At 43.9% G+C, this 12,063-nt stretch overlaps 2 long non-coding RNA genes across 4 annotated transcripts in view; one reads left to right on the top strand and one right to left on the bottom strand.

Annotated features, from left to right (window-relative positions):
* Positions 1-7,364: 7,364 nt before the first annotated feature.
* LOC310657969 overlaps positions 7,365-12,063 on the bottom strand; it is a 25,323-nt gene continuing 20,624 nt past the window's right edge. For 2 of the 3 annotated variants that reach the window (XR_014502053.1, XR_014502054.1), the window contains 2 exons: positions 10,470-10,687; positions 7,365-10,325 (listed from right to left, as the gene is read on the bottom strand). This is a non-coding gene — a long non-coding RNA (uncharacterized lncRNA). The remainder of the gene's footprint in view (positions 10,326-10,469; positions 10,688-12,063) is intronic. The other variant, XR_014502055.1, reaches the window with a different exon arrangement.
* Positions 10,685-12,063, top strand: part of LOC310657993 — a 26,645-nt gene continuing 25,266 nt past the window's right edge. The window contains exon 1 of the long non-coding RNA XR_014502071.1: positions 10,685-11,369. This is a non-coding gene — a long non-coding RNA (uncharacterized lncRNA). The remainder of the gene's footprint in view (positions 11,370-12,063) is intronic.

Raw genomic sequence — 12,063 nt, 5'->3', positions numbered from 1 at the left:
TGCTTTAGAAGTCGCTGAACTCTACCTTCCATCAGCACCAGCCAGTAATCCGGGATGGATAGGGTGTAGTCCATCTGTTGTTGATGTCACTGCCAGAGAGAAGGTATCTGAATTTTGCGCAGGGTCTTCCCCTCCAGAGAAGCATAAAATGCTTGATGTATCTAACAGGGTGGCTAATTTTTTTTTCAAATCACACTTAGCCCCTTTTGCAAATCAGATTGGAAATATGTTGAGTCAATTGCTCTTTTAGAACCTAGAACCTGCTGTACTGCAGGATTATGAATTTAAAAGGTGGCTTTCTTCTGATCATGCAAATATAGCCAGGATATTGAACACTGAAGATTTAACATTAATTCTCCCTTTGGAAAACTTTCTTGAGTTGAGGCTTTTTTCAACATACCTATGATACGCACATCTTTCTCAAACTTCTACAACTTTTAGTTTGAATACTTGCTTTGTAAATCTGTGCAGGCTTTGTACTTATTTCAGTAAAGCAATTGTGTGGATTTTAATTACCAAAGCTGACAGCTTATTTTGTTAAAAACAGCAATAAGGCTGATTTTCCACCTAGGAGTGGGAGGTTTGCACTGAGGGGAAGCTGTGCTGAACAATTTACACCACTAGGGGATGCTCTTGATTTTTTTTCTAGGCAATTCTTTCTTTTGGCCCGGATTTAGGTACATAAACCCAGAGTTGGGTTTAGGTTTCAGATATATATCAAGCCCCTAGAATCCTGGAATCTCATGTATATATAAAATTTAGAGAGGAGGTAAAAATGCAAGAAGTAATGGATGGTTTTTATAGAAAGCTGTTTTGGGAGTAAGCGGCAAATAAACCATTAATATGAAAGGCCTGAGTGAAAATCAATTTTGTTTGGGTGAAATCTAAAGGCACATTTCAGTCACTAGATGGCGTTCATGCTGCAGCTGACTGATCACTATTGCTATAACTCTTTAAAAATAGCATGCAGGCTGGAAAGTTCACCAGTTCTGTTACAAGCGTTTTAAAAAATGACCCAAAGTCAGGTCCCATGGATGGCAATTGGAGAATTAGCCACATGCTTAACTTTGGCTGGACTGCTGCACTATATATTTGTACATGTGCACATACAGCCTGGTTCTGTTTGTGTTGACTCCAAAGTTCATCAGTAACCAAGTTCAATGGGGCTTGCTTCCAAGTATAGGATTCTAGCAAACGTACTTTGACCCAAGTCCTGCTGAGTTCAGTAGAGCTCCCTTCCAAGTAACGCACTGTGAGAAAGGCATATATAATGTTGTAGTTTGACTGGTCTTGGACCTAAATTAGACATGGCGTTAATTATGCAGTTCCCAAACTAAAGCGCTTCACACAACAGTGTTGGGATCTGGGGCAGAGTCTTGCCTCTCCGATGCTCAGAAAAGCTTTTCTATTTGAATGTAATTAAGGCTGTTGTTGCTTATCTGAAATTCAGTGGTGGGAACTGCAGTGGTGAAATTGCCACACCTTCACTCCTCATAGCTTAGTGTAAGGTTGTTGTCTGATGGTTTGTTCAAGGTCATAAAGGATTTGCTAGAGTACTAGAAACAAGTTTCTTAATCCAGCTCTGCATGTGTGATGTTAGGGTGGCTGGGACTTGTTGCTTTCTTCAGTATGGCATCCTCTTGATTGTGCTCAGCTTCCTATCTGTGGCCCGGCTACTCCCTAGAACGTTCTGTCGCGGAAGCTCTCTGTGTATTTGGTCATAAGTTTAAACCACGGGGGGATATCCCACAGCAATGAGCTTTGACAATTTCTCAGGAGCTCTCCCTCTTTTCCTGCTGTGGTTGACTCATAATACAATTCTTGCCTCACCTTGTCCTGACCCTGCAAGCCATGTCTTGAATTACTCATAGAATCATAGAATCATAGAATCATAGAATCATAGAGTTGGAAGAGACCACAAGGGTCATCGAGTCCAACCCCCTGCCAAGCAGGAAACACCATCAGAGCACTCCTGACATATGGTTGTCAAGCCTCTGCTTAAAGACCTCCAAAGAAGGAGACTCCACCACACTCCTTGGCAGCAAATTCCACTGTCGAACAGCTCTTACTGTCAGGAAGTTCTTCCTAATGTTTAGGTGGAATTTTCTTTCTTGTAGTTTGTATCCATTGCTCCGTGTCCGCTTCTCTGGAGCAGCAGAAAACAACCTTTCTCCCTCCTCTATGTGACATCCTTTTATATATTTGAACATGGCTATCATATCACCCCTTAACCTCCTCTTCTCCAGGCTAAACATGCCCAGCTCCCTTAGCCGATCCTCATAAGGCATTGTTTCCAGGCCTTTGACCATTTTGGTTGCCCTCCTCTGTACACGTTCTAGTTTGTCAGTGTCCTTCTTGAACTGTGGTGCCCAGAACTGGACACAGTACTCCAGGTGAGGTCTGACCAGAGCAGAATACAGTGGCACTATAACTTCCCTTGATCTAGATGCTATACTCCTATTGATGCAGCCCAGAATTGCATTGGCTTTTTTAGCTGCCGCGTCACACTGTTGGCTCATGTTAAGTTTGTGGTCAACCAAGACTCCTAGATCCTTTTCACATGTACTGCTCTCAAGCCAGGTGTCACCCATCTTGTATTTGTGCCTCTCATTTTTTTTGCCCAAGTGCAATACTTTACATTTCTCCCTGTTAAAATTCATCTTGTTTGTTTTGGCCCAGTTCTCTAATCTGTCAAGGTCGTTTTGAAGTGTGATCCTGTCCTCTGGGGTGTTAGCCACCCCTCCCAGTTTGGTGTCATCTGCAAATTTGATCAGGATGCCCTTGAGTCCATCATCCAAGTCGTTGATAAAGATGTTGAATAAGACCGGGCCCAAGACAGAACCCTGTGGCACCCCACTAGTCACTCTTCTCCAGGATGAAGAGGAACCATTGATGAGCACCCTTTGGGTCCGGTCAGTCAGCCAGTTACAAATCCACTGAGTGGTAGCATAGTCAAGACCGCATTTTACCAGCTTCTTTACAAGAATATCATGGGGCACCTTGTCAAATGCCTTGCTGAAATCAAGGTAGACTACATCCACTGCGTTCCCTTCATCTACCAGGCTTGTAATTCTGTCAAAAAATGAGATCAGGTTAGTCTGACATGACTTATTTTTCAGAAATCCATGCTGACTATTGGTGATCACAGCATTCCTTTCTAGGTGCTCACAGATTGTTTGCTTAATGATCTGCTCCAGAATCTTCCCTGGTATTGATGTTAGACTGACTGGGCGGTAATTATTTGGGTCCTCTCTTTTCCCCTTTTTGAAAATAGGGACAACATTTGCCCTCCTCCAGTCTGCCGGGACTTCGCCTGTTCTCCAGGAATTCTCAAAGATGACTGCCAGTGGTTCTGAGATCACATCTGCCAGTTCTTTTAATACTCTTGGATGCAGTTCATCTGGCCCTGGAGACTTGAATACATCTAAACTAGCCAAGTATTCTTGTACTATCTCCTTAGTTATTCTGGGCTGTGTTTCCTCTGCTGAATCATTTCCTCCAAATTCTTCAGGTCGGGCATTGTTTTCTTTATCGGAGAAGACTGAGGCAAAGAAAGCATTGAGGAGTTCAGCCCTTTCTGTGTCCCCTGTTTGCATTTCACCATCTTCTCCTCTGAGTGACCCCACTGTTTCTTTGTTCTTCCTTTTGCTACGAACATACCCATAGAAGCCTTTTTTGTTGCTTTTAACCTCTCTAGCAAGCCTGAGTTCATTCTGTGCTTTAGCTTTTCTGACTTTGTGTCTACACGTGCTGGCTATTTGTTTGAATTCCTCTTTGGTGGTTTCCCCCCTTTTCCATTTTTTGTACACATCCTTTTTTAATCTTAACTCAGTTAAAAGTTCTTTAGATAGCCACCCTGGCTTCTTTAGGCACCTTCCATGTTTCCGTCTCATTGGTATTGCCTGAAGTTGTGCTTTTACTATCTCCCTCTTAACAAACTCCCAGCCATCATGAACTCCCTTCCCTTTTAGTATTACTGTCCATGGGATCTCACCCAGCACTTCCCTAAGTTTTATGAAGTCGGCTTTCTTAAAGTCAAGAAATTGAGTCCTAGTATGCTTGGCTGCTCCTTTCCGTTGTATAGTAAACTTCAGAAGAGCATGATCACTTGCGCCTAATGATCCTTCCACTTCTACCCCATTAACCAGGTCATCGACATTGGTTAGGACCAGATCTAAAATGGCTGTTCCTCTTGTTGCTTCTCCCACTTTCTGGACAATGAAGTTGTCTGCAAGGCCAGTGAGGAATCTGTTTGACCTTATGCTCTTGGCTGAGTTTGACATCCAACAAATATCCGGGTAATTGAAGTCCCCCATTACTACTATCTCCCTTCCTTTTGCATGCTTGGCCATCTGTTCCAGGAAGGCATCATCTATGTCCTCCGTTTGGCTTGGGGATCTATAGTAAACTCCCACAATGAGGTCACTGTTATTCTTCTCTCCCTTAATTTTGACCCAAATGCTCTCACTTTGGCTTTGAGGTTCTAAATCTTGGATCTCTTCACAGGTATACACATCCCTGACATATAACGCCACTCCTCCTCCTTTCTTGTCTGGTCTGTTTCTCTGAAATAGATTGTATCCCTCCATTTTTACATTCCAATCGTGGGACTTATCCCACCAGGTTTCAGTGATGCCTATTATGTCATATTTAGTTTGCTGTACCAAGAGCTCAAGCTCATCTTGTTTATTTCCCATGCTTTGTGCATTAGTGTACAGACATTGAAGTCCATTAGTCATTCCCCCGTGTCTCTTATTTAAGGATTTTTTCCTCCCACCACTAGGTCTGCTTGCTGTTTGCTCCATTTGGTCTATGACATTTGGATGATCATCTTCATCAATTAATAGACTCCTACCTTCAGGAGCACTGTCTCCCTCCCCCACATTAGTCAGTTTAAAGCCCTCCTGATGAGGTTTCTTAGTTTTTTGGCAAAAACATTCCTCCCAACCGTTGTGAGGTGCAGCCCATCTCTTGCCAGAAGTCCATCCTCAAGAAACTGCAGTCCGTGATCTAAGAATCCAAACCGTTCCTGTTTACACCATTTGCGAAGCCAGCTGTTTACTTCCACTATTTTCCTCTCTCTCCCTGGGCCACGTCGTTCAACTGGGAGGACAGATGAGATGACGATTTGTGCATTTAATTGCTTCAATTTCCTGCCCAGAGCCTCGTAGTCTCTTTTGATCTTCTGGAGGCTATTGCTTGCAGTGTCATTGGTTCCCACATGAACCAAGAGGAAGGGGTATTTGTCAGTGGGTTTTATGATTCCTTGCAGTCGTCCAGTTACATCTTGGATCTTAGCCCCGGGGAGACAGCACACTTCCCGAGACATCTTGTCAGGCCCACAGATCACTGCTTCTGTTCCCCTCAGTAGGGAATCCCCTATCACCACTACACGCCTTCTCTTAGGTTTGGTCAGGGTTCTTCCGTGAGCGGTCCGTTCCAAGGTCGCCTGCACATTCCCTGAGGACTGACTTTGCTGCTCATCTTCATATACGTGATCAACTGTAATGAGGGAGAGATCCTCAAATGGAGTCTGCTCTTCGTCTTCCATGCTAGGGGAGAGGACCTCAAAGCGATTGTGTATTTCTAGACAATCAGAGCGAACCCTGGGCCTCCTACTTCTTTGAGTCACGTTTCTCCACATATCGGGCTCCTGTGTTGGTGAACTAGCCTCCTTCTCAGGGGAGTCCCCTGTCTCCTCCTTGGTGGAGACGGTGTGCTCTGTTGTTTCCAAGAAGAGCTCCAGCTCTCTAATTCTTTGGAGCGTAGCTACACGTTCCTCCAGTTGCTGGATTTTGTCTTTTAGGAGGGCAATCAACATGCAATTGCTGCACGTAAAGCTGCCTGCAACCTTTGGCAAGATGGCAAACATTGCGCAGGAACCGCAGGCGACTGCAGCTGTTCCCTCCCTCTCCATCTTGAGAATGTGTCGTTGGGCTTGAGACTAGCTCCCCTAAATCTAAAAGATGGTTTAAACTGCGCGCGCCGACAGGCGCGCGCCGCTGCCCTGCAAACACTGATAAGCTCCTCCCACAGCTAATCACCTGCCTCAACAGAAACCCTGCCCCCTCTGACCTTTGACCAGGGAAATCAGCTAATCAGCCACAAGAATCACACACACAAGAAACCCCTTTTGGCTCCTTCTTCAGCCGCTGCCCTGCAAACACTGATAAGCTCCTCCCACAGCTAATCACCTGCCTCAACAGAAACCCTGCCCCCTCTGACCTTTGACCAGGGAAATCAGCTAATCAGCCACAAGAATCACACACACAAGAAACCCCTTTTGGCTCCTTCTTCAGCCGCTGCCCTGCAAACACTGATAAGCTCCTCCCACAGCTAATCACCTGCCTCAACAGAAACCCTGCCCCCTCTGACCTTTGACCAGGGAAAGCAGCTAATCAGCCACAAGAATCACACACACAAGAAACCCCTTTTGGCTCCTTCTTCAGCCGCTGCCCTGCAAACACTGATAAGCTCCTCCCACAGCTAATCACCTGCCTCAACAGAAACCCTGCCCCCTCTGACCTTTGACCAGGGAAAGCAGCTAATCAGCCACAAGAATCACACACACAAGAAACCCCTTTTGGCTCCTTCTTCAGCCGCTGCCCTGCAAACACACGAATCTGTCCTGGCTGAAATGTATTTCTGCCCAGTCCCAAGTCCCTCAAATCGTCTTGTTCAGTCATTTGGCTTGATATTTATCCTTGCTTTCCAAACAGGTCTTCTAAGTCTCCTGTTGAAGATTTGCTACAACAGGTAATGGGCTTGCTTGCTTCTTAGAGTAAGGCAGCAAACTGCTTGAAGCAACTTAACTCTAAGCATGAATGAATTTGCTGTTTGTACTTTACAAGACTGGCTTCCCTTACCTCAATGCATGTTTGTTTATATGTATCTTTGTTTATATGTTTATAAGCTGATGCTGCAGGGAAACTGATTTGCATATTTTATTATAACAATGCAGAATAGGAAGCCCTATTATTAAAACAGCTTTCCCTTTAGGCTAGAAACGCAGGGAAAAACTTAAAACTTTTACATACTGTATATGCTATGGCAGGGGTAGGCAACCTAAAGCCCATGGGCCACAAGCGTCCCACAGGGGTCGTTTAACCGGCCCATGAGCTGCCCCCAAACTGAGCCACCCGCTTGGCGAGCCGCCGCGGGCTGCGCTAAACCAGCGCGGCACGGGGACTCACTTCCGCGGTGCCAGAAATCGCGGGCGTGCACACATGAGAGCAATCCGGCCCTCTGAGGGATCTCCGCTGGAGTGAACCGGCCCAGGCAAGGTAAATCCTGTGCTATGGCAACCCATCTCAATGTTAGAGTTTCATAATGATCTCTGATGGCAGGAAATAACACACTAACCACATTTAAGTCCTGCCCTTCTCATAAGGAACTCAAGGTGCCCTGCTTTTCAGACTGGGTTCCTTCCTATGTTTATGGCCATGCTGGTCAACCCGAAGTTACGAAGATGTGGAATGTATATAATCTGTTGATCTAGTAATCCCATCCTTGGCTTTGCAGCTACATTAAAGCACTGCTACATTAGGTATGGAAGTACCCCTAATTCTAGTATGCAAGAAAGAGGCCAGAAAGTTGTCTGCAGAACAGAGTTCAACTGGGTTACTTTTAGTCAAGGCCATACAGACATTGCTTTCTGAGGCAATAAACTTACCCCAATATTGTTATTCCTCATAATAATACTGTAATAATAATTTTTTAATTTATATCCCGCCCGTCTAGCTGGGTTTCCCCAGCCACTCTAGGCGGCTTACAACACATTTAAAAACACAACAAAACATCAAACATTAAAAAAGCAAAATATCCTATACAAGCCACAAACAAACCAATAAATCAATATAAGTCAACAACAACAACAATAATCTTACACTAACCTGGCATTCTCTAAGTGTGTGTGTGTATTTATAAATTTATTACTTGTCTCTCACCACAAAGTCCCAGGGTAGATTACAACAATATACAATAAACACAAGTAAAAGAGTTCTAAATAAAAATAAAACAGTATAGATTAAACGGTACAGATTTTGGACTTCAACACCCCATTCGTCCCAGGAAACATGGTTATAGAACGGAGGGTCCTTGGAGATTGGAGGAGACTGCTTGACCTCATCAATTTAATGTGACAAATATTTCTTTCGGATGTGCCCTCATCCAACCCGTATATGCCACACCACATAAGCTTCTAAGTTTGCAAGCATCCCTCTCTCTTTCTGTGATGTTGAAATCAAGGAAAGAAAGAGTAATCATGTGAAACTGATTAGACAAGGTAAGCCTATTTGATATTATCATTTCAAAATGTGTTAAGCAGCTCTTAGGATTCCCTTTTGATAGCCTGGTTTGAGCTGAGTACAGCTGGGTTTAGAGAACAAAATAGCCAAGCCCATAGTTTAAACCAGGGGTAGCCAACATGAAGCCCTCCTGATGTTCATTTAATCCACAAAGTTGGAAGGGAAGCTGATGGGAGTTGTAGTCCAACAACATTTGGAGGACATAATGTTGGCTACTCCTGGTTTAAACTTTCTGCGTCAGCGTTCTGCCCCGTTGTTGATCAAATCTTAAGGGGCCTTGCCTAAGAAATGCTTGTGTTTTCATTACAGTGCCACAGCAAAATCAGAATAGCAGTCAAGATTTCTAAATGATAGTACCCAATTAGAATGTGTATGTAGACATTTATAAAATGAAGATAATTGGGTTAAGTAGTCTACCTTGGGGAATTTGACACATCTGCCTGGTTCCACCCATTCAGAATCACTGCATATAAATTACCTCGCTCTAGCAAATAACTACTCTCCTCACATTCTCTTCTCCCTCTCTGTCCTTCTCAGACCCTCAGCGACCTCTTTTATGATGACTACTTCCAAATCTGCCTTCCATCTTGGCTATGTATACTTGAAGGAGCGTCTGCACCCCCATTGTTCTGCCCGGACTCTGAGGTCCAGCTCCAAGGGCCTTCTGGCAGTTCCCTCATTGTGAGAAGTGAAGTTACAGGGAACCAGGCAGAGGGCCTTCTCGGTAGTGGCACCTGCCCTGTGGAACGTCCTCCCTTCAGATGTGAAGGAAATAAACAACTATACAGTATGACATTTAGAAGACATCTATAGGCAGCCCTGTTTAGGGAAGCTTTTAATGACTGATGTTTCAATGTATTTTTAATCATTTATTTACCGGTATTTATTATACATACATACATACACCAGAGCTCCTTTTTGCCCTTATAGTGTTATGGGGCCAAACAGTCATAAGGGACATCACTAGCATGTTATAAGATATTCCCATTTAAGTGCCTGCCCTTGAGATAATAATATGCCTTTCTCCAGGAGGTTTTTTGGTGGGTTCCACAACTTTGGAATTCCCTTCCCAAGCAAATCCAGGAGGCATTTTCTGTGAATTCATTTGGGCACCAGATTATTATTATTATTTAACTTAACACAGCTGTTCTGTTCTGAAACTACTATAGTTTCAATTATAGTAGTTTTAATTTATTGTCCATTTTAGTGTTTTAATTTGTATAACTATATTGCTTTTTAAGTTACTGTAATTGTTTTTAATACATTAAAGAATTTGAGTCGCTGCAGAGTTCTGGCCATCTCTCTGCCACATGGTGATGATAAATATCCTAATTTCCCCAGTCAAACCATCTCCTCTCTATTTTTCAGTTACTGATAAAATTATTTTTATTCTCCTTTCACCCCCCTCTCCATGATCCCAGTTGTGGGTGAGTTGTGACTCTTGCTGCCCACCTAATGCAGAGCCAGTTGTTAAAACCTGTCTTTTTCTGATCAGCGTTTCTAAAATCTGACCTGGTGTAGACTGCATTTAAATATGTGATACATGTGCAGGTCAATTTTGTTCAAAGATTGTCCTCTCCATTGCAGCCCCCTGCTCCTGCCATTCCTGGTTATTTCTTTTTTGGTGCATTTGAGATGTTATCAATGATGAACTAGTCATTCCAAAGACTAGTGTTGTACAACAACTCCCTGTTTATAGTGCTAATACCACTTGAGGCTCCATATAGAGGTCCGCTTTCACTTCTAGCCCTTACCATGAGGTGGCCTTCTGCTTGTTGTATAAAAGTTCACAATCAAAGATGCTGTTTGCATCTTTGTACACAGGCCATGCTAGAGGTCACTACACGCCTCCTTAAGCAAACAGGGATCCACGCCAGCTGATAAATCATTTGCAAGACGAAGTCAGAAGCGAAGAGCTGGAGATTAAACAGGTCACTAGGTGTCCTGATGGAATGACGTGTTGGAAGAGCTGAACCAGCAGATCCTGGGACTGCAACCAATAAGTTTCCAACAAACGGACTGAAACGCACGAGAAAAGAAAAAAGCACCCTTTAGAGATTGGTTAGAAAGAAGTATTACTGCCAGCATGGATTAGTGGCTTAGCATTGAACTCAGAAATCAAAGTTCACGTTGTTACTCAAATATGAAATCATGAGTGCATACCCTCCAAGTGTCCCTATTTTCCAGGGACAGTCCCAGAATTATGAAAACCATCCCAGCTTCTGATTTGATCCTGGAATGTCCTATTTCACCACCACCAGTGCTGAGCTCGGGGAGGATGAGTGGGTGCTTGTCCTCAACGGCGGCGGCTGTGAGGGGGCATCCCATTTCTTCTCCATGGCCACCACTGCTGGCCTCCTCCATCAGGCAGCTCATAGCGGCTGCTGGAGAGTAGGTGAGGAGGAGAAGAAAAGGCAGCCACCACTGAGACCCAGCCCCACTTGGCCCCAGTATGCAGTCATGGGCAAGGGCTGTCCTGGGTGCGAAGAAAGGGGGAGCAGAGAAGAGTGCAAGGAGTCTTGATATTTTTTTAATGATTTGTGTGTCCACGTCTAATCTTGCCCCTTTCTAAAATGTATTTATTAGTGTGTGATTTTCTTTTTGTAAATCTACAATAGAATAGAATAGAATAGAATATGGATTAATGGGTTTTTTCAAGACAGTGGAAGGTGTGCGTTCCATTGGAGTAGTGGTGGTAAAAATGCTCATTTTTGTTGTTTTACAAAACACTGAGGGTCGAGGAGGATCATGTGTGCATGACAAAAGTCCCTATTTCCATCTGAGGAATGTTGGAGGGTATGTGAGTGGTTTGGGGAAAGTCACTGTCTTGCAGGCTCAGAGGCCTGTATGTTAACAGGACCCCTGGTGGTGGCAGTGATGCACTATTTTTAGGCAAGCAAGTAGTGGCCTGGTATGGAATTTAACTCCTTTGCACCAGGCTGTACAGCAACCCAACAAGCAGGCCCCTTCCTTGAGAATCTTATTCAGATCTCCCCACTTGCATCTTGTCACAGTAAAAGTCAATAACATTCATGGCCGCTGTGATCCAAGCAGATGTGAAAGGTAAGTCAAGACCGATGTAGGAGGGTGTCAGCAGAAAGGAGAAAATCAAACCGTTTTTGTCTTTCTTGTTTCCGGAACATAATTATAAACTGCCGCGATGGTTGTGAGAGTCGCTTCTTCCCCCTCCTGAGCTTGACAATGCAATGGAGAGTGGGGGGGTTGAAGGAATTTGGAGGAGTGCAGGGCAGAGGCAGAATAGGGGAACACGAATGGCAGCTTCCAGAGCAACAGCTTGCAAAAAAAAATAAATGACTGTTATGAACTGAAAATATGGAAACAGCTGCTGAGCACAGTGCAACATCTTCAAAGATTTGTGCAGGCAGGGCTAGGCTCCTTAGGGGAAAGAGCTTTCAAAAGTTTGGGAGTTGGAAATGCCCTCAGGTGCAGGATTTCTTTCTTTCTTTTTTAAAAATAAAAGGAGGGAGAGAATTAAAATGTTCATACCTCACCCTTCCTTACAAACCAGAACCATAAAATACAATAAAAGGCTGTTAATGGTTCTCATCAAACAATGCAGCCCTTCCTCTCCTGTCATAATATCCTCTCCACTCAGACACACACAAAAGAAACTACAGCAAGGATCCAAAGGAGATGCTTGTAGAAAATGTTGGTTTTATCACCTGGGCAGAGTATAAAGTTAGATTACGATCACAATTAATATTATTCATGTAGTGCCAAAAATGTGCGTGGTTCT

The sequence above is a fragment of the Podarcis tiliguerta genome (genome assembly GCF_965153285.1).
Source record: "Podarcis tiliguerta genome assembly, chromosome: 1".
Lineage (NCBI taxonomy): Eukaryota > Metazoa > Chordata > Lepidosauria > Squamata > Lacertidae > Podarcis > Podarcis tiliguerta.
This window is presented reverse-complemented; position numbering and strand designations above follow the sequence as displayed.